Source organism: Mauremys reevesii, linkage group 5 (assembly GCF_016161935.1).
Source record: "Mauremys reevesii isolate NIE-2019 linkage group 5, ASM1616193v1, whole genome shotgun sequence".
Lineage (NCBI taxonomy): Eukaryota > Metazoa > Chordata > Testudines > Geoemydidae > Mauremys > Mauremys reevesii.
Genome location: NC_052627.1, coordinates 119784639 through 119808626, shown reverse-complemented (window position 1 = coordinate 119808626; position 23988 = coordinate 119784639). Strand labels below are relative to the sequence as shown.

General features: G+C 40.9%; 1 protein-coding gene across 7 annotated transcripts in view; it reads right to left on the bottom strand.

The window, feature by feature from the left end:
* The window catches only part of ZFYVE28 (zinc finger FYVE-type containing 28), a 298503-nt gene that overhangs the window by 272901 nt on the left and 1614 nt on the right, over positions 1-23988 (bottom strand). The gene's annotated exons all lie outside the window — the stretch shown is intronic.

Genomic DNA, 23988 nt, shown 5'->3' with positions numbered 1-23988 from the left:
GACAATAAACCTGGCTCGGGTTCCTTCGTACCTTACTAGAGTCTGTGGTCTTTGGGGGTTCTCTCACGGTGTGGTGTGTCAGCTATCTGCGCAGAGCTGGGGCAGCACACAGAGGGAACACACACACGCAGCCGACTGTTATCGTCATTGAACAAAAGCAGAGCACCACACCGGCAGCTACTGATAACAGCACCCAGACAGCTCTTCCTGAGGATGTCTCAGACAGCAAGGGGCCAGTAGCCACCATCTCAGAGTCAGCAAACCATGTAACAACGTGTGATATGTTCATATGACCCTGGACTCCATCTTGGACCAATAACTTTTCACAAAACAGGGGCTGTGGGCTTTGTTTAGGACAGTAAACTTGCATGCACATGGTAGAGGATATAAAAAGTCACCTGAGACATCTCCACGTCGTCTTCATTCCCTGCTTCATTTCTCTGGACTGGATAACTAACAAGGAAGTTCTAAACAAAGACTGAAGACCCCCATTGTGTTTGGGTGATTCCCGAGACCTTTGCAAAATAGAAGTTTATTCCATCACTGCTACAAACCTGATAAGGACTTTGCAATCTTTTGTATGTATATGATTCCTTAAATATTCAATAACTCTTTCTTTCTTTGATATTAGCCATTTGTTTTTTAGTTACTAATCTTAGGCTCTAGAAAGTGTTTTTTATATCTAACCTTTGTTTCCAATACCCTTACTCACTATCAGTTGAATTTTTTTAATAAACTTATTCTTGTTTTTATTATAACTGTATCTAAGTGCTGTGATGTTAAGCAAACTGCTGGTGCTGCGAGGAGTCTTGCAAGCTGGGGTTTATAACTTTCCTCCAGGGACAGCAGACCGGATATTTCTGAGAGTAGCCACTGACAGGAGGTGCATAGCACAGAGGAACACTTCAAAGGGACTCGGGAACTGAGCACCTATTCTTAACCTGCAAGGCAAAGTAAGGGGTGGCATAGCCCAGAGGAGAGTGCTTGAGTAGCTAGAAGGCTAGCAGTATCAGGAAGCTGACATCCAGCTAAGCACAGGTATGACTCCCTCATGCCAGGGGCGGCTCTAGCAATTTTGCCGCCCCAAGCACAGCGGCACGCCGCAGGGGGCGCTCTGCCGGTCGCCGGTCCCGTGGCTCCGGTGGACCTCCTGCAGACATGCCTGCGGAGGGTCCGCTGGTCCCGTGGCTCCGGTGGACCTCCCGCGGCTCCGGTGGACCTCCTGCAGGCACGCCTGCGGATGCTCCACCAAAGCCGCGGGACCAGCGGACCCTCCGCAGACACGCCTGCGGGAGGTCCACCGGAGCCACCTGCCGCCCTCCTGGCAACCGGCAGAGCGTCCCCCGTGGCTTGCTGCCCCAAGCACACGCTTGGCATGCTGGGGTCTGGAGCCGCCCCTGCCTCATGCTGGAGGTGGGGGGCTGTGACTCTCAGTCGTGGGTATGCCTCCATTCTTGGAGGGCTACAGAATTGCCAGTACAATGCCTCTCTCTACCTTGCTTTCAGGCTAATCACTATGGGGGAGAGAGAGTGCGTGCATGTCCTCAGTTTGACCAGTTCTAGTTCAAGTAAAGGCAAGTGGTAAAGAGAATAAATCAGACAGATTGAGTCTGCTAGAATAAGATGAAGGAACAAACAGCTCTTCAACCATTTTCTGCCTGTTCTTGCATCTTTTGTGGACTGAAGAGTCTGTTGTATCAATTTCTGACAAAGAAATAAGAAAAATGCCACAATTTTCTTATACAAAATGTGGAGCTATAGTCATCTCATATGAAGCAGCGAATTAACTGGGGAAGGTTAGGGCTAACTGGATAGGCTGTTGAAGGTGACAAAATTCTGAGTGGCTGCTGCATGCCAGTTATTGAGCCAAACAAACAACTATCAATTCCAGATTGGTTGAATCTAACGATACAGCATGACAGACCCTGTATATGGTGTAGATCACCTGAAACACATTCAGTATACTGAATGTTTTTTAAAGACTGAAAAAGAGAAGATGGTAGTCTTCACAAAAAAGGGTGTGGGGAAATCAACTATGTGCTCAACAACTACTGTATCCCACTAACTACAACCCTTTCCCCTGCAAAGTCCCATTGCCCCTGCACCCAGAAACCCCCCAACAAGCCCCTGTGCTTCCAGATCTCCCACTGAGCTGCCCACACCCAGACTGCCCCACACAGAAACCTCTCACCCCACACCTGGATCCCCCCACACTAAGCCTTTCCACACTTGGATCCTGTTGGGCTGAGCCTGCCCACCCAAAGCTAGTGCACATGGTGCAGAGGGGCAGGACCAGCCTTTGCCTCGTGGCAATGCAGCCTCACTCCCTAGTCCCTGTACTGGGGGCGGTGGGGGCTTCAGGGTCATCTCCCACCTCAATTCAGCCAGTGGCCTGTGCTCCACACTGCCATACAGGAGCCACATTTAATATTTTAAAAATTGTCAATGTGTGCAGAATTTTTAGGTGCAGAATTCCCTTAGGAGTAAAACTCCCCCAAATCGCCACAGGTCTATGATACACAGGTACCAATTTTAATTTTGTTCAGCAGAGGACACTATTACATAAACACACTGGCCATTACAAGACACCTGTTTCCAAAACACTTTTATAACATAGATCTGTAAGTATCATATCATCCAGAAAAATAGTATTTACCACTCCCTCCTTTATTAGGAAAGTTAGATAATCAGCATAAACATATATCAAAGAGTTTGCTGAAAATGAGTTCAAGGGCTGAGTTTAGTCATTTACTGATAACACTATCATTGCACAAACAGTTAACAGTGCATTTTTAAAAGACCATTTTAATTCATGTTTTTCTTTATGGCATTTGCCTCATCAGCACTTGAATTCTCTCCTCTATTGACTGCTAATTCCTTCCATAACTCAGAAAATCTTCACACTGTGTTAATAAACTGCAGTACCACTTCCACCTTCTGTCATTTTTAATATAAACTCTTTTCTTTTTTTAATTTTCAGCTAAGATTAAACTTTTACTTAATTTTTCCAGACAGAACATATTTAAAATTGATAGCACATTAAACAAAAAAATCTCAAAAAATAAGCACTCTTTATCTTGCAGTCAGACATCACTGACTGCCATTATCTTAGAAAAAATATATTTGTTTTAAACCTCACTATAGCCACTTTAAAACAATTTGGAAGAGAAGAGACCAATCCTCCACCAGCATCACATACCAGTGCAAACAAATGGATTTACTTCCTTGCATCTGAGGAAGACAGGAAAGAAGACTCCTGACAAAACTTATTTAATGCACATGGGAAAGTAAAGCATGATCTAAACAGGACTAATAATAAGTAAGTAACAATATCACCATTTCCCCTCTCCTTTATTTCCTCATTTGTAAACAATAACTGGACATGAATCTCAACATTTGGTAAGAGTAGATTTCCCTCCAATCTTCTTTGGATTTGCAAGTCCATACAATCCAGTCCTCTGTGTTTCAATTGTTTAGAAGTTAAACAACATAATCTTCCGGTCAGCCTATGGTAGGGTAAGAGACTGGATTGAGAATTAAAACAAAAATCTGGGTTCTGTTCCTGCTTCTGCTAGACTTCCTTGTGATCTTGGGCACAGTAAGTCACCTGTACTCTCAGTCCTCCATTTGTAAAATGGGCAGAATAATAATTCCCTTCTTCAGCGACAGGAGGATAAATTCACTAATATTTGTGAGATGCTCAGATGCTACAATGACAGGGGCCACAAAGTCCATAAATAAGTGAGAAGCAACCCCAGAGAGCTTCCTACTTCTTGACCTGATGAATATCAGATTCATTTGGGCCTGATCCTATTCAGTGATTCTCAAACTTTTGTACTGGTGACCCCTTTCAAATAAAAAGCCTCGGAGTGCAACCCCTCTTATAAATTAAAAACACACTTTTTTTATATATTTGACACCATTATAAATGCTAGAAGCAAAGCAGGGTTTGGGGTGGAGGATGACAGCTCGCGACCCCTCATGTAATAACCTCACAACCCCCTGAGGGGTCCCGACCCCCAGTTTGAGAACCCCCTATTAAGTGCTGACTGTGCTTAACTCCCACTGAAAGAAAGGTATACGGGAGAAGAGGATGTTGGTAACACCACTACTCACTATCTTCAAGACTACTCAGGAAGTATTACTGACGGTAATATTGAATTATTCATCTTTTTCAAAGAGCATAAATTATGCAGGTCAGGCCTACACTGATCAAACCATACTGGTTTTATACTGATCAAGCAAGCTAAATTCAAACAATAGATTTTCATTTTGTTTATATAGCAAAATGACACTATGTATACTTATTTTATCTCCACTTATTTGTCAATGTAGTAAAACAGTGGAGCTGCAAATACTATATCAAGTAGCTAAAAGGACACTTGAGGTATTGGGGGGGAGGAAAACCATGATATAACTTTAGTCTGGAAAGTATCATTTTTTGGCTTTTAAAGATGTGTTTATTTTCCAAATTGATGTAATACTTTCATCTGTAAATATGATGAAACTAAAATAACTAAAAAGATGCATGACTTAATTTAACGACAAAGTAACGAATGGAAGTTCTCATACTTTACAGCAGTGTACTCTCTTAGTATGACAGAAATCGATGCGTCCTGAAATTGCACACATGAACTAAAGATCAACAAAAAAATAAATACAACCTAGTACTAAGATCTTGTTCAAGGAACCAAATGACAATATTTTGTCCTGGTAAACTGTGACAGTGTCCCTTTAAAAGCCACAGTACATAAGAATGTTTAAGTACCAAGAGACCTTGTATTACTCTTCCTGAAATGAGTGTAGAAGCAGAAGCTAGTGGTGGGGAGGAATGCAAAGAAACTTGACCCCTTATCTTTATAGGCTAGTAGCTTTATGCTGAATCACACCACTCTTATCAGGTACACTATTTGTTTACCTAATGACTTAATCCAATTGGTAAGTGTCATGGGATATGGCACTGCAGCATGCTTCTTTGTGGAGTGCAGAAGCAATGCACTCCATAGCCCCCTCAGATTCTTTCCCAATCAATTATCCAAACATGTAACCCCTTCTTAAGGTCTGATTTATTGATTCTTTATAGAAAGGCTAATGGACACTTAACAACCCCAGGTCACCCCACTCTGGGTTCATATAAGTTTCCTGGTCAGCTCTTGCCTGTTCAGAAGATCCCCCATCCCCCTGTATTTCAATTGGTCAGTCCCTCAAACAACAGCCTCCTCCTGGAGATGGGTGCATTTCAGCCTGCTATTGGGCCTTAGTCAGCTTCTTGTTCAGCTGGCCCCACTTAGTCCTCAGAGTTCGGCAGCCTTCTCCTGCTGGTGTCTGCCCAGTTATGAGGGAGAAGGCAGGATTTATACTAGTCCCCTTCTCATCACCAATTGGTTAGGTGAGAGGGGAGCTTTGCCCCACTCTCTCTGCAAGGCTCCTGGTTTTGGGACCTTAAAGATACAGGGACAAAGTTCTTCTCCAAACACCACTTACTCCCAGGACTGCTTCCTCTCTATCAATAGTCCCTTAGGCATGTGGGTATATTATGTATATCCTTTCAAAATCTTAAAGGACTTTGCAAAGTGGCAGGTTGGGCTGACCACTAGGAATTATTGCCCTTAAAGGGGCAGGTCACCCCATCACAGGAAGAAATCGTGTTTGTAATAACAGGAAAAGAGGGGAAAAAGACCATGGCTATGGCAAAAATAAAGAAAGTACCACCTTTCTGTGGCTGTAAGGCAGGGATGGGGAAACTATGGTCCATGGGCCACATCTGGCCCACCAGCCAATTTAATCCTGCCCTCAAGCTCCAGCTGGGGAGCAGAGTCAAGGGCCATTTCACATGCATCTGTGACAGCTCCGTGCAGCTTCTGAAGCAGCCGCATGTCTTGCCTCTGGCTCCTATGTCTAGGGGCAGCCAGGGGCCTCTGCACACTGCCCCTACCCCAAGCGCCACCCCTGCAACTCCCATTGGCTGGAAATTGCAGCCAATGGGAACTATGGGGGTGGCGCTTGTGGACAGGGAAGCATGCAGAGCCAACTGGCCATGCCTCCGTGTAGGAGTCAGAGAGGGGGACATGCCACTGCTTCCGGGAGCTGCTTGAGATAAGCACTGCCCGGAGCCTGCACCTTGACCCCTTCTCAGGCCCCAACCCCCCTGCCCCAGCCTTGATCCCCCTCCCACCCTCCAAACCCAGCCCGAAGCACCCTCCTACATCCCAAACCCCTCATCCCCAGCTCCACCCCAGAGCCTACACCCCCATCCAAAACCCTCATACACACCCCACACCTCAATCCCAGCCCAGAGCCCCCTCCCGCACTCCAAACCCCTCACTTCCAGCCCAGAGCTCCCTCCTGCACCTCAAACCCCTCATCCCCAGTCCAACCCAGAGCCTGCACTCCCAGCCAGAGCTCTCACCCCCCTTCCATGCCACAATGCCCTGCCCGGAGCCCCCTCCCACACTCCAAACCCCTCAGTCCCAGCCCAGAGCTCCCTCCTGCACCTCAAACCCCTCATCCCCAGTCCAACCCAGAGCCTGCACTCCCAGCCAGAGCTCTCACCCCCCTTCCATGCCACAATGCCCTGCCCGGAGCCCCCTCCCACACTCCAAACCCCTCAGTCCCAGCCTGAAGCACCCTCCTACTCCCCAGCCCCTTCATCCCCAGCCCCACCCAAGAGTCCGCACCCCAGCCAGAGCCCTCACCCCCTCCTGCACCTCAACCCCAATTTCGTGAGCGTTCATGGCCTGCCACACAATTTCCATATCCAGATGTAGCCAAAGTTTGCCCACCCCTGCTATAAGGTGTTTCCATAAGGAATAATGAAAGCTTTTTCGCCTTCAAAACCCACACACAATGTTGTATGGAACTCTCTCAGGTACCAAAACCATTTCTAATTTTTCCATCTCAGAAAAGCAGCTAGTTGCAGCACCTCAATATAGCTGAGTAGGGTTTTAGAGAATAAACTTACCTCAGTATTTAAAAAAATATTTGAAATGGAAAATAAAGACAGATTGATATTTATAGCTTACCTTAGGCTTGAGACAGTTTGTTTTTTACTAGTACTTGCCTCTGGACTGTGCAAGGGAAGCTGGTATGTGACAGTGATTCATCTGAATTTATTTATTTTTTTTTATTAAACTCTACCTATATTTCCTAAAGTTTTGGAAGGGCAGACAGTCCTGTTCTGAATTAAAGGACCTGTATACAGTGCCTATGCTTCTGAACACATTACAGAACAAATCTTGACAATGAGTTAAGAGAAAAAAGCCTTGATAGTTAGAATCTGGAGGATTGATAGGATGTGAGCTGATGTTCTCAATCCACTTTCTAGTGGTCAGGTGTGTATATCTCCAATCCGTCATTCCAAATGGCACATTTGTTGGGAACCTCAGTAAAAAGATTAAGGATGAAAGACATGGAAACTGGAACACACACCGGTTGCAGCCGCTCTCTGAATGCCAACATCAATCTTGAATTGTTTCTTTCTATGACACACAGCAGGGCAGGCAGCACAGATTCCTGTTCAGATTTGCAGCTCATGAAGTACTGCAGGATCAGCCATGTTGTGTACATAATGCTTATCACAAGACTGGTGAGCAGTGCAGGATCCATGCTTCCAGGCAGAGATAGCGGGCACAGAGTTTATAGGGGCAGTTGAAAAACAGCACAAAACTGTTAGAAGCCCATGGAATTATGGGATGGAGAAAACTGCATCTTGGGGGGCAGTGATTCCACCCCATGATGCACTGTGATCCATTCCCAGAACTCCTAGTGGGAGAAGGTGGTGATTTGCAGTAGGATAGCTACCCACAGTGCACTGCTCACTCTGTCAGTGCTAGAGCACCAACTGTGGACGCACTCTGTCAACAAGGAGCGTTGTGTGCACAAGCTCAAGCATTACACATGCACAAGCATTATAGTGGTTTATGGTCGTCGATGTAACTTAAGTCGCCTTAACTCAGTTGTGTAGGCATGGCCTAAGTCTCTGTGTAGAAAAGCCCTATGAAAATAGCCAGGTTAACCAACTCCAACATGGCTGGCAGGTTTATTCTTGCATGTTTCTGCAGCTGAACTATTTTTTCCTCTAACAATGTACATGTGAAATATTTTAGATCCGACTTTTGCTTTAATCTGAATGATAAAAAGTTATCAGATATTAATATCAAATTATTTAATTTTAGTTTATATGCAGCTATGCCCAACATTTTCTGACTACCATACAGTACTGATTAAAAGAAATATTCTACTACAAATAGGATATCTCCCTTCTTTCCCTCATAACCCAAGTAGTTTTATTTCTTTAAATTAAACTGCTTATCCCTAGACCAAAATTTGTTCTAGTTCTTTCCCCTGAATTGCTATAGTCCTTGCTTCACTTGAATCACTTTCACATAATCACAATTACAAATAAGATACCCAAAACAGTATCAGCTTCTTTTGACTCTACAACCACTCAGATTCATGCTTTCCCTTCTACTCTGCCTTGAAACTCTGCTCCAAATAGCTTCATCTGTGGCCTGCTGTGGACTCCTTTGTCAACTCTTCCCATTTCAGTCCAATAAAAACACTACTACTAAATCATCTTCCTCCCTCATTGTTTAGTTTATGTCTCATTCCACTACCCACAACTTCAGTGGGACTGTTTGCAGTGTGTAAAGTTAATCACATGTTTAAGTCTTTGCAGAATCAAGGCTTTAATCTTCATATTGTCTTCCTTTCTTCCACAGAGTTTATGGTTCTATTCCTCAATTGCAAAGTTCTCCACAATGTTCACATTTACAAATGACATTTCTTCCTACTCTCCAACCATCTTTTGCTCCTGACTGCTCCCTTTGTCTATTTCAACCACTCATGAATTCACATCCCCCTAAGCTTGTAAACAGAAGATTTTTCAAAGCACAAACTCCCTTCTCCTTAGAGTCTTTAGTAAAAGCCCACCTGTTCCAGGAGGCCTACCTATTTTTAAAAATAAAAAATCCACAAAGCTCTCCTTAAGCTGTAAACTCCAAAAGCACAGGAATTTGTCTGATACTTTACCAGCTACAAAGCACCACTCACAATTACATCAACAGCGCAGTATAAATAACTCTTTTTGTTTATTGTTTTAATAGTTTGGTTTTTTCCATTGGAAAAGTAAAGGTCAGTGTTTTTACAAGAAGAAATGTAATATTTCAAGATAACATAAAAGATGTCAACTGCTCCATCTACAAATGGGTATGTGCTGGCTATCATGTAGAAAGGCAGGCACAAAGGGCCCAATTCTTCATGCTCTGCACCTTGCACAGTCATTTACAGCAGTATAAAATGAGCGTACAAAGTAGACCTAATAGGAAATAATTTAAAAGTCATTATCAATTGGAAAAGATTCTCAGTGTAATTTTTAGTGGAAAGCAAGTGTAAAATGCCACCAAAGCAGAATTATCTTCTCACTGACACTCATGGTCTTTTTACATCTGTGTAAATCATTTTACCCCTTATGTAGTCATTTACACCTGTGTAAGGCAGTAGAAAAGAAGGTCTAGGGTTATAAATCAGAGCGATATTAGGCCGTGGTTCTCAACCTTTTCCATTCTGGACTATCCTTGCCCCCAGAAACCCTTTCCCATCCTCCTATCTAGCTACAATTCCCCACCCATTTAGCAATATGGGCAGAACCTCCCAACACCCATTCTCATGACTGCCACATAAAGAACCCCTGTTTTAGTCTGTCGGATGCATTCACTACTGGAGTGTTCCAAAATGTTTTCTTCTAAAGCTGAGATATAAATAGTTAATAATGATCAGAAAATGTAGCTTAAAAAGAACCCACATGAAGTTCTAGACATGTCAAGAACTTCTTTCCTTTCCCCTCACATCCCTGCATCCCCCCACAATTGTCTATTTTGATCAAAGTGGGGGACCACAGGACTTAGAAAATTTAAGAGGTGGGAACAATTTTCCACTTCCTCTTCAAGGCAAATCTGCAAACAGAAAGTAATTACTAGTTCAGCATTTCTCAAACTGGAGTCTGCAGACCCCTGGGGATCCTAAAGGGTACTCCAGGGGGTCCATGGGCCCAGCTGATAAACTCTTCCCTCTCCCGGAGGCTACTAAAGCCAAAACGGGAGGTATTAGGCACTAAAAGTCTGGTGGCACAGCAGGCCTAAGGCAGGCTCCCTACCTGCCCTGGTTCTGCGCCGTTCCTGGAAGAGGCTGTCACGTCCCTGCAGCCCCGGGGGGGCGGGGGAGGGGATCTTCGCATGCTGCCCCTGCCCCAAGCGACAACTCTGCAGCTCCCATTGGCTGGGAACTGCAGCCAATGGGAGCTGCAGGGAGATGCCTCTGGGCAGGGGCAGCGCGCAGAGACCCCCCTCGCCCACCTGCTAGAAGCCGCTGCCAGAGAGATGTTCTGGTAGCTTTCGGGCACCGCTCAAAGTAAGCGCCACCTGGCCAGACCCCGCACCTGTCAACCCCTCCCCATCTCAACCCCCTGCCCTAGCCCAGAGCCTGCACCTCCTCCCACCCCCTACCCCCCTTCCTGCATCGAAACTCCCTCCCAGAGCCCGCACCCCCTCCTGTACCTCCTGCCCCAGCCTGGTGAAAGTGAGTGAGAGAGGGGGAGAGTGAGCAATGCAGGGAGGGGGCATGGAGTGAGCAGGGGGGGTGGGAAGAGAGTGGGGCCTTGAGATAAGGGGTGGAATGGGGGCGGGGCCTGGGGCTGAGAAAGGAGTTTGAGGGTCCCTTAAAAATTTTAAATCAATATGGTGGTCCTCGGGTTGCTAAAGTTTGAGAACCGCTGAACTAGTAGAAGATGGGAAGAGGAGAAAAACACTTCAGAAAAAAGAAGGAAAGGGAACCTAATGTTTTCACTACCAAGGAACCTACCCATGCTAAAAGCTACGTCTATGGAAGCTTGGAGGTCCAGCTTGTAAGTACTATTAACCGTAGATGCTCAGCAGATCTCTTAATGGATTCAGATACATGTGCTGATAAACAGGGTAGCAAAGATTTTCGCAGAAGTTAAGTAGCCTTTGTTGTTAACATCTGTTGTAATCAATAGTTGTACTCTGGTGATTTTAGGGATTTCAAAAAAAAAATTACATACAAACCACTCTGGCATGGGAAAGCCATGTGGGCCACAGATAATTTGTAAAAGCACCCCTAAAAATGTGCTAAGATTTAATGAGATTATTAAAAATGATTAATGTGGTGCAAACTTCAAACTAACTGGAATCATTTAATATTAATAAAGACAAGCAAATTTCCTCCTCCTTTTACCCTGAAGGAGGAAATTAAAAGCAAAATGCTAGATTAGTACAATGTTGGAGATTGCACAGTTAAAATTAAAACAAGTAAGGAAAAAGCAAGAGTTATGGTTCCAGCAAAAACTTTAACCTGGACTTGTTGCTTGTATGTCTATTATCTGTTATTAGTTTTTCTTGACACGTGTATAACATAGGGGTTTTATTTTGTTAAATATAAAACCATGAAATATTAAACTAACATTTCACAGCAAAAACAGGAACAGAAAATATATATGTTTAACATTTCCAAATTAACTTCTCTAAAGGAGAAGGACAGTATTGCAGTTATGGCACAGGACTGGGAATGAGAAACATGGGTTGATTATATTACCATTTCTCCTAAATCCTTCATTTATGACCTTGGCATGCCAGTTAACCTCTCTATGCCTCTGTTGCTCAGTTTTACCATCCTACTTAAGGTAACACGTTTGTTTTTTTTTTAAACACGTACCTGCTGTGCAGCTAAATGCATTAAGTGTTTGTAAAATAATCTATGATCTTGGATTAAAGGCACTATGGAGGATTATGATTAATTATATAGGACCTTTTGAATTTACCAGCATTTTATTTTAACTGCACATCCTTACTGGTGCATTCTCTGTTCTTGTGTATTACACACAACATGCACACTAGAATCAACTCTTACTGCCACTGTTAATCTGTGTTATACAGCATCTACACTCAAAACAGAATACTAATTGTAAACATAACAAAACAGTTAATAAAGTAAATACAACAATTAAAAAAGTCCTGGAATACTGCTCAGCTAATCATTTCAATACTTCAACTGCAGTTGTATTCATTCTAGCCCTCTTCTACCATGGGTTAATGTGAGAAGATATCTTATCACCTTGGAAGACCTACAAAACCACTATCAATGATTCATGAAGAATCATTTTTATCTCAAAAATCCTGTGTGCATAAGGCTCTGCTGCTTTTATTTCTTACACATGCAATAGATTCTCTGTGATTTACTAGAAACTGGGACTTGAAGTGTTCTCAGCACCTACTAACCCCAGGACTAAGTAGGTTAGTCTAGGGCTTGTCTACATTACCTGCTGGATCGACAGGCAGCAATCGATCCAGCGGGGGTTGATTTATCGCGTCTAGTATCGACACAATAAATCAACCACCAAGTGCTCTCCTGTCGACTCTGGCACTCCACCGGAGTGAGAAGTGCAGGCGGAGCCGATGAGGGAGTGTCAGCAGTTGACTCACCACAGTGAACCATGGTGAGTAGATTTAAGTATGTCGACTTCAGCTAGGTTATTCACGTAGCTGAAGTTGCTTAACTTAGATCGATCCCCTCCCCTAGTGTAGGCCAGACCTAAGTGAAAGAACTACTTTTACCAACACACTCCCAAGAGGCCATCGCTGTGCATTTTTTAAACACTTGTGTACTATATTTAGTTGCACCATTGCCAATCAACTATTTAATAACCTGTAAAGACTAATTACTCGGTCCCTTGTGCTCTGAACCATTCCTAGCTTTACTCCATATTTATTTTTCTGCATTAGAGGAGACAACAGGCTCATCTCTTCCCCCTGCCCCATTTTTGTTTTAAATTTAGCCGCTCTCATTCTCAGCCACCTAAGCATGCAGTCATCCATGTGTACTATTGTGACCGGGGTCCCGGGGGAGCCAGCTGAGGTCACTCTCAATGAGGGTGAACTGCAAAGAATGAGACAGACAATCCCCAAAGCTGGTGGATATTCCAATACTTAGATTTACCAAGTCAGCACTAAACCGCTTCTGTTGTACCTTACTGGCTACTGAGAAGTCCAAAACACAGTTCCCTTAAAGTAACCCAACCTCAGGCCTCCACCTAGTTACTCAAGTCAGAAATTATGAGGATTAATGAAAATCTTATTCCCCATATAAAATAAAAGGTTCTACCAATCCCAAAGGATCGGACACATTACCTCCCAGGTTAATGAATATTCAAGACCTTTCCCAACCAATTCTTAACAACTAAACTAAAAATTTATTTTAAAACAAAGATATAATGGTTAAAAGATCAATATACATACAGACATGAGTTCAATTCATTGAGGTTCAGATTTATAGCAGAGATGGTGAACTTCGTAAATGCAAAGAATTCTTTCAGAAATAGTTCAAAGGTTATAATCCAATGTTTATATTTCAGGGCGGTCAAGTCAGAACTGAGATCTCAGTCATTGTGGCTTAGGCTTCCCCTGCATGAAACCTCAAGCAGGTCTGAGATGACAGGATCAGGACTCAAAGATCTTTTATACAATTTCAAGCCTTCTTTGACAGGTCGGAGTCCCTTGGCTTACAATAGGTAATCAGGGCAACTTTGAAGTAGGTCCATCAATGACACTTAGCTACACGAATTAACATTAGGCAATTGTCTGTTTTTCACCATTTGCAGATGATTGGCTATACATTTCAAAGAGATGAATACAGTGATATCTTGTGTTTACAGTTCATTTAAATGGTAGGATTTTCTTTTGATCTCTGAATTAACAGAATACAGCATAGACAGGGACTGTTGATTACATTGTTGACCTCTACCCATATATATGTAAATACACAAATGCAAACATTATCTCCCCATATGTCTTTAAGGGTTGAATTGGAGTCATTTATCCTGCAAGATGCTTAACCCTTTCTGGCCATGTGTCACAACCATATTCAGCCATCCAATTAGATTCATCCACACTGAAGACAGAAGCACTGTCTGGGTCACTGCCATTGGTGACTGTCCTCCTCCTAAAAAGAGCTGTGGGGATGCTTGGACCACACTGCTTCCCTTCCAGAAAAAGGAGCCAGCACCTCCAACTGCTTTGTTCCCCGACCCCAATCCTCTTAACAGATGCACAATCAGTTAACACTCAGCCATTTCAAACTGTGAATATACGAGCTAAAACAAAATACTCCCTATTCTTACAAATTGTATCTGAAATTTCCACAACTTATGTCAGTTAAATTTTTTTAAACTAATCTACTTATATTCCATAGGCTATGTCCCTCTATTATAAGCAGAGGCAGATAACTGCTTCTAAAATTCCTGCTCTACAGTTACAATGCAGATTCCTTTGGGACCAAACAGAATGTGATTGTTGAAACTATACATTGATCCTTGGTCATCAAAAAAAGTTGGCAAGTGTACCCTTCCAGACCAGATATTTTTGCTGATAAGTCTCTTATGCTGTTCAAGGGGGAAATTAATTTTAACCTGTTAAGACCCATGGAATCAGAATCTAAAGGCCGTTTGAGAGTTCTACCAAATAAACATATACAGTACAGCTTCAGAATACACCAGAAGAAAGGTGACAGGATAGTTCAAGGGATTAGCAGAGACCACAGATTTTGTTATCCTCTAATCCCATAGGTAGACCCTCCAGAATAGAGTTTAAGATAAAGCTGGTCAAAAATGTAATGGTACATTTTTCACATAGGAAAATGCTGTTTCATCAAAATCTAGATTTTTGTGGTGATGTGTCAATTTCAACAAAATTTGATGGAAACATTTTTTAGAATATTCAAAATTGAAATGAAGTATGCATTCTTTTGTTACATTCTGACTTGGTTTCATCTGTTATACTTACATTTTAGTATTATAATGCTGACATTACCAAATGGGGGGAGGGTTTTATGTCATTTCAATGTTTCTGAATTGAAATATTTTGGTCCCAAATTGGGGCTAAAAATCAAAAACAAAATGTCAGTGTCGGAATTTCCTAGAGGACAAAGTTCCATTTTCTGACCAGATGTAGCTGAAGCACGTTGATAGACCCAGGCTGTACCAGATCTGCAGATAAGTAGACTTTATTGTCCAGGGATGTCAGTCTGGCACTGTTCACAAACACTACATTCATTCAAAGATGTAACACAAAAATAAAAAGATTGAGAGCTACATTCCATTAGCAGTATTTCCTGTTTGAGTCTAATAATTATGGAACTTCATTCTCAGTCTTTGAATACCAAATTCATAATAGGTTTCAGAGAGGTAGTCATGTTATACCCCATGAAAGCTTATGCCCAAATAAATTTGTTAGTCTCTAAGGTGTTGTTTTTGCAAATACATAATAGTGAATTTTGTACTGGTACCTGTGACCGTGAACTTTTTTGGCAACCAGAATATGGCACCTTAGAAGTCAACAGAAAATTCTTCCCCAAAACACACAATTGCAAAAACACAAGAAGCAGATCAGTGAACACTCTGCACTACAAAAGAGGGGACAATAGGTTTGTTTCCCAGTCACGTTTGCATCTTATCTTGGTTACAAACAAGAAAGAACAAGAAGTCAAAAACAAGCATTTATACTGAAACCATAGTTGAGTCATTCTGCAAAACAGACAGTCAAACTTTATTAGAATTTTTCTGAGTTAAAATACTAGAGTTTATTTTTAGAACTTTTTTTATGAGAAGGAAAAGGTTAATTTTACTTTTAGTTTTGAAATGAAGGGCATTCACTTATCCTGTTTTTTAAAAAACAGAGAGTGAAAGAGAGCCAAGTTAGAAAACATGGGTGAAATATGGCTATGTTAGTTATGAGTGGATGCTTTGACTCTCAGGTCAACCACAACACCTGCTGCTTGGACTTTGGTTAGTTTGATGTAGTTAGCCATGTTATTTGGTTGGATTCTTTTGTTTGTTTTTGAAGCAAGGTAGGTTTGGATGATTGCAGTACAATTGATTACCTATAGTTGACAAATCTATGCTAGAGCTCTGATGTGCTAGAGCCACAGAATAAGTGTTTTTTCTCCAAATTGAAGATGAATTCAGTTACTCAGGATTTCTCAACCAAACAGCTATTCTGCTCTGAGCTTAGCTCCAGTCTCAATTCTTCCTTTAAAATGCACATTATAAATCAGATGGCTGAACTGGCTGAACATTCCTAAACCCATAATTTTACATATGATGCTTTCTGCTTCACAAGTAATTATGTAAATTCATGTAAATTGGTTGTACTATTCTAAGTGAAAAATATTCTTTGAAAAGTTTAGTTTCTTTAGTTATTTTATTCGGCCAATTTCATGGCTATATAAAACAAATTTCTTCAAGATCACAAACTTTCTTTTCATGACCACACTTAACTACAAAAGTTTTATTTACTCATCCTATGGTTTAGAGGAAATTGTTTGGGTGACATCCTTTAAGGGGGCGGGGAGAGATATATTACCTAAGGGTCCACATAAATTTGTATTATACATTTTTACCTCATTTTCAATCAGATTGCACCCTTACTGAACATTCCAAGCTTTCAACTCTGAACTTGCCATAATTTGTCATTAGAGCTATGCAACTGATTTTTCTGTTCACTAGCTGAACTGAAAGAGCACAAAAAAAAATCATTACGAGTCAAACTATGCTTGGTTTGACTCAAACAATGTTTTGTTTCACTTTCAGTGTCTCTCTAATGTCTGTTTAAATAAGATTGAGGGAAAATGAAAAATAAAACATTTTCCTGAAGAAGAAGAAGAAGAAAAAAAGAAGTCAAAATATTTTGATTTGGAAATACTGAAACAAAATATTTTGTATTCCAGAACCTTTTTATTTTAATCAAAATTTGCCAAAATTGACCCAAATGTACTAATTGTTTCAGTTGAACCCAAATCTGCATTGGGTGGGGGGGAGGAGACAGGTTTTACATGAAAATTTCCACCTGTGACAAGCTAGAAAATTCTACTTTCACATGAAGAAGAAATGTTTAGAAATTCTGTTCTTATTCCCCCTCTTGGCATTAAGCCCATCAAATGCAGTTTGTTCTATGAGATCTCTCCCTCCAAAATGATCTGTTCAATCCAATGTCCTCAAACATGCTAACATATCTGCCTTTATGATATTCCACCACTTTAGCCGCTGTCTTTTTCCCTTTAATCTTGTTCTGTTGGACTCTCTTACCCATAGAGTTGTCAGGAATGCCCTTTACATGATCAAACCATCTCAGTCTGTACTCCCTCATTTTTGTTTATGGGCATTACTTTGAATCTCTCTCTAACACACATTCGTCATATGGTCCTTCTTGCTTACACCCATTTTAAAATATTTATCTATTGAATAAATTAACTTAATGCCCTATTTTAAAATCTAACAATATAAGATTATTAATATATTAACAATTATCTTACCTGCTCCTATTTGCAGGCTTAGCATCAGGATTTCACTTTCACTTCTTTAAACTATTCAGAAGTCTTAAACAACAACCACAGCCATACAAAAGAATAAGTGATTTATTTCCAGTTCACCTTTAGCTTATTTTTTTTCTGAATGCTTTTGATATCATAACTGATTTAAAGCTAGTTTTGAAATTACAAAAAACTCTTTAAAGGCCCAACTTTCTACTAACCTCTTGATACCACTTGTGAAATAGCCTCTGACCTAACACATGTGGAATGTTCTGTCAGTGAAAGGTACAAGATAAGAAGTGAACTGAACTGATAAGAAATGTTTTTTTCATTATGTATGTGTACACACAGTACATGTGTGTACACACATTTCAGTCACAGGTAAGAAACCCTCTTTTCTAAAAGAGACCACCACTTTTTAAAAGAGGAGGCAGCAAACACTGGAAGCCTGCAACACATAAGAGATCAAACAGGATAACAATTGTCCTATCAACATGCAGCAATTCAAGAATACAATTTCTTGAAACCCATCTGCATTTGCTTCCAGAAGAAGGGAAAACACTCAGAACAAAATCTGCCTTAACACACCAAATCTGGAGTCCCAGAAAGGGAAAATAAGACCTCCAGGAAACTAGCAACTAGGAAACAATTTATGGTATTTAAAACAATGGTTACTGTATCATAAGGAACTGAAAACTGCATCTCATCTCACTCCTCTCCAGTCCATTTACTACAGCAGCTAAAAATCATCTTCCTCACTAGCTACTCAAACCATTTCATTATGCTTTTTGACCCCTTTTATGCCTTCTTCTGCCACTTGCATCAAATTCAGGTCTCTTACCTTCCCCTTCCATAACCATCATGATTGGAGGGGCAGTGGACAAGACACTGCTTGAGGGTCCAGGTCTTATTCTGGGTTTTGCCACTGACTTGCTTGTGACATTGGGCAAGTCACTTCATTTTTCTGTGCCTCTGTTTCTCCTCTCACTCTTTGTCCGTCTTGTCTATTTATACTTGTAATGTCTTGGGGGACAGGACTATCTCTTACTATGTGTCTATACAGTGGGGGCCCAAATCTTGGTTGTGGCCTCTGGGGACTACAGTAATACAAATAACAGCAACCATTTTCTATCTCACCTATATCTGCGCCCGTTTCTTCCTAGTACCCCAATGAATTCTGCCCAACGCTTCCCGCGTTTGCAATTCTTACAATACTGACTGATTTTCTTAAAGACCCAGCACCCGTAATGAAGCAATTATGCAAGAATCTAAGTTTTCTTTTTTGTTTTTAAGTTTCTGGCCTTCATGGTTTTAAAAAAGACTTTAAAACATGAACCCTAAAAGCTCAAAGACCAGAAGACAAATAAAAATGCAATCAGTTGGGTTTTTTTTTTTTCTATCTCACAATTTTTGGAGCCCATCTCACAATTTCAAATTCCTGAAGTCAGCACTACTACCCCTCATTTCATATTTTTCTCCTACTTTTCTTCCCTCTTTCTTCCAGTGTCCTCTATGCTGAGATAGGGCTCTTGAGGCATGTCAGATGCTTACCTTCTCTACCAGTTCCCTGCTGAAAATTGAGTTCTTCCCTAATATCCACAAGTACTAATCCATCACTAAAAGTACTGCCTCAAACCTAGAAACTTAACTACCAACCAGAAAAAACACCTAACCTAGAATCTTTGTTTGCGTCTTCTTCCTCCTCTTTACATCCAATTTATATTTTCTATTTAGATAGGGTCTCTGCTCTACATAGTTGACTAAAGTTTCCTTGACACTGTACAAGATAAATACTTCAACACCATTACTCTGCCAGGGAAAGTCTGCTCTTTGAAACTGCCAACAAGTTCACACCCTTGGAAGAGACAGTTCCCCAGAGATGCTGCATATTTCTAATCCACTTAGCATAAAGCTTCCAGTTAGGGCATCTCCACACAGATGAGTGGCAGAGAAAGATCCCTTGAAAAGCAGCTAACCCATTGCTTTGTCCCCTAACAGAGCTATTTCTACAGGGTCCAGGTGAGGGAGGTGAACAATAAGGGAGCAGCACTCTCTATTTTTATGCCACCCAGATTCTCCAAATTTGGTCTCCCTTGGCAGGGGTGCGATGAGTCTATCTCAATGAATTTAATAGGTGAAAAATCTACTAACATGACTACATTTAGTTGCTTGGGTCTCTTAATATAATAACCTATTTCTCGCAAGGTTGAAATCAAAGGTATCTGAAAGTTGGCAAATACTGCATGCAGTTCAAATATAATTTGTTTAAATCACTTAAATATTCCTTAAATCTACAGCACACAGTAGTTGGATGTTTCCAAAGATATTTTCACCATCTAAGGAAAAAAAACTAATTTATTTTTAATTTAGTTTGTATGTACTTACTTTTTTCTGCATCTCTTTTATAAAAAAAAAATGTTCTTATGGTCAATTGAGTAAAGTTTGTATCCGTGTGGAAAAAAAGATGATAGCACTAGCTAGAGACAAGCATAGTAAAGTCTGGTTCTACACTTAATTTGTCCATATAGCTTAATCTATTCACCTCATTCGTGATATGCAATACTCATGCAACCCTATTCCCTGGCTTCTCTTTTACAGAATGAGTGCTGAATTAAAGTACGTTGTGTATTAGTTTTATGAGATGGACAAATGTCTACTGGTATTTATCCTAAGCCGTATTCATTAATGAACATATATGAATAGTATTAGAAACCCAGGTTAGAAAGATGAGAGATTGTCTAAACTCAGTACCCTGCATTCTACCACTATCCTTAAAAAAAAAGGGGGGGGGGGAGGGAGAGAGAAAATGGAACACAAATTCATAGAATATCAGGGTTGGAAGGGACCTCAGGAGGTCATCTAGTCCAATCCTCTGCTCAAAGCAGGACCAATCTGCCACTAAATCATCCTAGCCAGGGCTTTGTCAAGCCTGACCTTAAAAACCTCTAAGGAAGGAGATTCCACCACCTCCCTAGGTAACCCATTCCAGTGCTTCACCACACTCCTAGTGAAAACATTTTTCCTAATATCCAACCTAAAACCTCCCCCACTGCAACTTGAGACCATCCTTGTTCTGTCATCTGCCACCACTGAGAACAGTCTAAATCAGTGGTTCCCAAACTTTAACATGTGAACCCCTTTCACTAAAATGTCAAGTCTCGTGAACCCCCTCCTAAAAATGAATATTTCCAGGGATTTTCTCCTTTACCTGAGTATAAGTTATAAAAGCAGTGATCTTGGAAATATTAAATTTGTTTTTATGACATACTTATTACACACTATTTATCATTACAGTATTTTTATTACATTATGAAAATGGCACCACTCTTCCAAGATCTCACTTTCGTAGTTTGTATCACTTTGAATAAGCCTGTTATAAGACAATGCTCCTATGTTTCATCAAGAAGTATTGGATGTTAAACAGCATGAAGGTATTTAAGAAGCCAACTCAAAGAGTTCCTTCTACACAAGCATTCAGGCAAACAACACATGTTACAACAAAGCTTAAACTTGTTCTTCATAATAATTTTAAAAACAATACTAGCTGCCTATTTAGTTTTAAAAACAGCAAAAAATATCCACTTCCCTTTTCATTACTTTTAAGGAGTCTTGAAGTTTAAATCTCCTCAGTGTGATAGATATGCTTGCTTTGATCTGCTTAGCTCTTGGAAGTCCAGGCGCTCCCGGCTGCTGGCCCCATGCTACCCGGGATCCCTAGGGACAGCTCTGTCCGCCATTAGGGAATTTTTCCCTGAGAACCCCCTGTAACATTTTACGAACGCCAGTTTGGGAACCACTGGTCTAGATCAATCCTCTTTGGAACCCTCTTTCAGGTAGTTGAAAGCAGCTATCAAAACCCCCCTCATTCTTCTCATCTGCAGACTAAACAATCCCAGTTCCCACAGCCTCTCCTCATAAGTCATGTGCTCCAGCCCCCTAATCATTTTTGTTGTCCTCCGCTGCACTCTTTCCAATTCTTCCACATGTTTCTTGTGCTGTGAGGCCCAAAACAGGACACAGTACTCCAGATGAGGCCTCACCAATGCCGAATAGAGGGGAATGATCACGTCCCTCGATTTGCTGGCAGTGCCCCTACTTATACAGCCCAAAATGCCATTAGCCTTCTTGGCAACAAGGGCACACTGTCAACTCATATCCAGCTTCTCGTCCACTGTAACCCCTAGGTCTTTTTCTGCAGAACTGCTGCCTAGCCATTCAGTCTCTAGTCTGTAGCAGTGCATGGGATTCTTCCCTCCTAAGGACTCTGCACTTGTCCTTGTTGAACCTCAGATTTCTTTTGGCCCAATCCTCTAATTTGTTTAGGTCCCTCTGTATCCTATCCCTACCCTCCAGCGTATCTACCACTCCTCCCAGTTTAGTGTCATCTGCAAACTTGCTGAGGGTGCAGTTCATGCCATCCTCCAAATCATTAAGTTAATTAACTCTAAAAGGCCACTAACAGAATTGCCAAAAAGAGTAGTGTCAGCAAAATGTATTGCTATGCAAAGATCCAAGTTCTAAGATTTTAGGAGCTTTAGGACTGAAGAGGGAGCTGGTGGCAGTAGGCTGAAGTTGAGTAAGAATGTCTCATATCTCTGGCACACAGATGCAAATGCATAGATTGCAAATTCAGCACTGTCTATCCCACTCCCCAAAGATCACCATGATATAGGTGTTAAACTGTGGGACAGACCAATCTACTATGGGGATCCTTGGGACACTCCAAACCAGCTGATAGAAGAGGAAAGCAGCTAGCATAACCAGGGAAGGCATGGACAAAATGCCAGGCATTCCTAATCCTAAATTCTCATCTTAATTTCTAACTCAAATTTGTTATTTAAATCTTTGTGGATTTCGTTCTATCTCATAGAACTGGAAGGGACCCCAAAGGGTCATTGAGTCCAGCCCCCTGCCTTCACTAGCAGGACCAAGTACCGATTTTGCCCCAGATCCCTAAGAGGTCCCCTCAAGGATTGAATTCACAACCCTAGGTTTAGCAGGTCAATGCTCAAACCACTGAGCTATCCTTCCCCCCATGTTAGATATGTTAATCTAAGAAATATTCTACAGTAACAAATGTTTTAACCGATACTTATTGCAGGAGTGGCTGTTTCTGGAAGAATACACAATTACCAATTACAGTGAACAATACTGATTCTGAACATAATTATGCTAGTGTGAAAAGAATAACAAACAATTGTTTGAAAAAAGAACTTATTTTCATCCTTGCAAACAAACCATATATGAACAAAAGTGATACTTTCATGAAGGGAGTAACTTTCTATCTTTTTTAAAGTGGTATAACTGCTCTTTTTAAAACATAATGGGAATTGTTCTATTTGAAATGTCAATACTGATTTTATGGAGATCAATACTCTTCCACCACAGGTTTGAAAATTTCCTTTGCTATAAAATGAAGTGAAACAATAGTATTCAAGCATATACTACTGATAACAGTAAATCAATTTCACCATATCTAGAATTCTCTATTAGAAAGAACACTAGCACTTTAAAAATCTAATCAGTTTAAAAAAGGAAGTTAAAAGTAGCATCAATTACTGCATTTACCAGTGAGTTCTCCTACTAAATTTGTGGCTTTGCAAAGATGTTTTCCTGTTTATTTTAAATGGTTTCTCTCTCCCCTGCTGCTGTGTAAAAGGTGTGCACAAAGAACAAGCTATCTATGGAGAGGAAAGCATGAAGGTGACTAAATACAAAGTACTATCAAGTTTATAAAGTAAACAACTGAAAGAAGATCCCACCTCTGTCTCCAATTTCTCTAGGTTAAAAAAAATCCCCTTTTTTAAAAAAAGGGAACAAATAGTGTTAATCGGGATTAAAATTATATATGAAATTCTACAAAACCAGCATCACCTAAACTATTATTTATAGCATCATTCCAGTATACAATAAAACCACAAAAGGACTGGTTCTTACTATCTGGATGAAAGTAGCAACCGTGTTTAAAAGATTTAATGAGACTTTATACTATATTAAAATTAAAACTTATTTAAAAAAATAGTGACATTACAAGAGTTAAATTAGGTACTCTATAACTAACAACTACAGTATCAAGGTGTTCCATTTATCACCTAGACATCAGTAAGATACAATAGCTGTTCAAAAATATTAACATCCTTTTGTGTAGGAAAAGAATGTCATACAGAAGAGAATATTGCACTCCTAGCATTAATTTACCTATCCCAGAAGCTTCTGATAATTCTGGTGTAAACTGTTCTACAAATCTTGCTTTATTATGTTAATTAATTAATTAGGGGGCAAAACACGACCACAAGACATCCATCCACAAATCACAATGTAACAAGATCTTTACTTAGAAGTTCTCGCTTTATATATATTTAGTAGTATTCCATTAAAATATAGAATTAGCAACATTTGACAATGTGAAGGTTCTAATCTCTCTCCAAATTGGGAGTACACTGTATGCAACAACACAGTAAACAGCTGTTACATGAGTTTAATTGAAACTAGAAGTCCAAAGGGAATAAAGGACTGCCTAATAACTATGAAGATTACACTGGCAGAGTAGCAGTCTCACACAGCTAAACCAGCAGCACCTCTGCATCATCACAGGAAGCCAAACACAGTAAGAAA